We start from the raw sequence: 2824 nt of genomic DNA, 5'->3' as shown, positions 1-2824 counted from the left end.
CAGTGGTACATATGAGGCAGGAGACATGATATACTTAAAATTATAAAGTAAAAGTTTTCTGACACCAAAAGCATGGGCAACACTTGATTTCGTAGGAGAGCAGATCACAAATGGCAAATGGTGGTCCAGAAATCAAATTGTCCAACCGTCTAAAATGAGCCTGCCATATCACTTAGGGTACATACCTTAACACAAATAAATTTCAAAAAGGGATCAAACCCTTGTTTAAAGATAAATGTAAGCTGGTGTGGAGGCACATGTGTGCAGTCCCAGCTACTCAGGAGACTTGAAAGTAAAGCCCATCCTCTGACCCGTCTTCTCCTGACCCTGGCTTTTAATCCCAGGACTCTTCCACCTGTTTCTTTCCCACAGTTCCTCTATTCCATAAAAATTCAACTGGTGTCTGTTTTTCTTTAATCAGAGTCAAACCCTCTGGAGAGGGCAATAATAAAGCATGGGAAGGGAGAAGAGCATGAAGATTGGCTGTATGGTTACAACAAAAAGCAAACGAACGGGGCGGCGGCGGCAGGTGGAGCCGGAGCCTCCGCAGCAGCCCAGCCACGGCCACTGCTGGCGTCGCCGCCATTAGACAATAGTGGTGGGGCCGGGGAGCCGGGAGGCGGGCGACGGGGAGCGGTGGGGAGGGGCGCCGGGCGCACAGGAAGCGGGGCCCGGGGCGCGCCGGGGCTGGGCGCGCGGGGAGGGGGCTCAGGAAGCGGGCGAGGCCGGGCGCGGGAGGCGGCGGCGGCCCCGGGAGCTGCCCATGGGCACCGGGACAAAGGCGCGGCCGCCCGGCGCCCCCAGCAGCCCTAGTGGCGGCGCACAGCCGGGGCGCAGCCCGCTCCCCTTGCCGCGACTGACATGATGTTTCCACAAAGCAGGCATTCGGGCTCTTCGCACCTACCCCAGCAACTCAAATTCACAACCTCCGACTCCTGCGACCTCATCAAAGACGAATTTCAGCTACTGCAAGCTCAGTATCACAGCCTCAAGATCGAATGTGACAAGTTGGCCAGTGAGAAGTCGGAGATGCAGCGTCACTATGTGATGTACTATGTGATGTCCTACAGCTTGAACATCCAGATGCACAAACAGGCGGAGATTGTCAAAAGGCTGAACGGGATTTGTGCCCAGGTCCTGCCCTACCTCTCCCAAGAGCACCAGCAGCAGGTCTTGGGAGCCATCGGGAGGGCCAAGCAGGTCACCGCTCCTGAGCTGAACTCTATCATCCGACAGCAGCTCCAAGCCCACCAGCTGTCCCAGCTGCAGGCCCTGGCCCTGCCCTTGACCCCACTGCCCGTGGGGCTGCAGCTGCCTTCGCTGCCGGTGATCAGCGCAGGCACCAGCCTGCTCTCGCTGTCCACGCTGGGTTCCCAGGCCCACCTCTCCAAGGAAGACAAGAACGGGCACAACGGTGACACCCACTAGGAGGATGACGGCGAGAAGTCGGATTAGCAGGGGGCCGGGACGGGGAGGTTGGGACGGGGGACAGAGGGGAGACAGAGGCACGGAGAGAAAGGAATGTTTAGCACAAGACACAGCGGAGCTCGGGATTGGCTAAACTCCAATAGTATTTATGGCGGCTGCCTGCGGAGGCCCCAGTCCGACTTGCAGGCCACTTCTAGCTTTCTTCCTACCCCAGTCCCGGCCTCCCTCCTCCTACCCTGCAGCCTGGATAGGTGGACACCTGCCCTGACACTTGAGGCAAGCTAAGGCCTGGAGGGTCAGATGGGAGACCAGGTCCCAAGGGAGCAAGACTTCGAGAAGCCCAGAACCCCCGGCCCTTCCCCCGTTTTGAACACGTGTAACTGACAGTCTGCCCGGGCCCTTCGGGGCACACGCCACTGCTCTCTCACCCTGGTACTGCATGCACGCAATGCTAGCTGCCCCCTTCCCATCCTGGGCACCCCGAGTCTCCCCCGACCCCGGGTCCCAGGTATGCTCCCACCTCTACCTCCTGCCCCACTCACCACCTCGACTAGTTCCAGACGCCTCCACGCCCACCTGGTCCTCTCCCATTGCCCACAAAAGAGGGGGCACAAGGGACGAGCTTAGCCGAGCTGGGAGGAGCAGGGTGAGGGTGGGCGACCCAGGATTCCCCCTCCCCTTCCCAAATAAAGATGAGGGTACTAAAAAAAAAAAAAAATACAAAAAAAAAAAAAAAGAAAACAAACAACAATTTACTTGAAAGTAAATTAGACTTCATCAAAATTTCAAATTTTTGTGTAATCAAAGGCAACCTGCAGAATGGAAAAAAATATTTCAAATGATATCTTTGATAATGGATCAATATCCAGAATATATAAAACATTCCTATAGCTCAGCAATCAATAAACAACCCAACTAAAATATAGGGAAAGGACTTACATAGACATTTTCCCAAAGAAGATATACAAATGGCCATGAAACACATGAAAGATGCTCAACATCACTGATTACTAAGGAAATGCAAATCAACACCACAATAAGATACCACTTCATACTCATTCAGACGGCAATCATCAAAAATCCAGGAAATAGTAAGTGTTGGTGAGGATGTAGCAAATCGGAACTGTTGTGCATTGCTAGCGGACTCTACATTGCTATAGTCATGGTGGAAAAGAGTACAGTGGTTCCGAAATTGTTTTTAAAAATAAGGAACCTAGGCTGGGTGTGGAGGCTCATGCCTGTAATCCCAGCACTTTGGGAGGCTGAGGCGGGCAGATCACAAGGTCAGGATTTTGAGACCAGCCTTATCAACAAAGTGAAATCCTGTCTTTACTCAAAATACAAAAATCAGCCAGGCGTTGAGGTGTGTGCCTGTAATCCTAGCTACTCAGGAGGC

At 53.4% G+C, this 2824-nt stretch overlaps 1 pseudogene across 1 annotated transcript; it reads left to right on the top strand.

Annotated features, from left to right (window-relative positions):
• Nucleotides 1–641: 641 nt before the first annotated feature.
• LOC113220822 lies at nt 642–2152 on the top strand (annotated as a pseudogene). The gene has a single exon (XR_003307531.1). The product of XR_003307531.1 is annotated as a TLE family member 5 pseudogene (transcript).
• Nucleotides 2153–2824: the final 672 nt, after the last annotated feature.

Source organism: Piliocolobus tephrosceles, unplaced genomic scaffold (assembly GCF_002776525.5).
Source record: "Piliocolobus tephrosceles isolate RC106 unplaced genomic scaffold, ASM277652v3 unscaffolded_14083, whole genome shotgun sequence".
Lineage (NCBI taxonomy): Eukaryota > Metazoa > Chordata > Mammalia > Primates > Cercopithecidae > Piliocolobus > Piliocolobus tephrosceles.
Note: the sequence above shows the minus strand (reverse complement) of the source record. Positions and strands in the feature narration are given on the sequence as shown.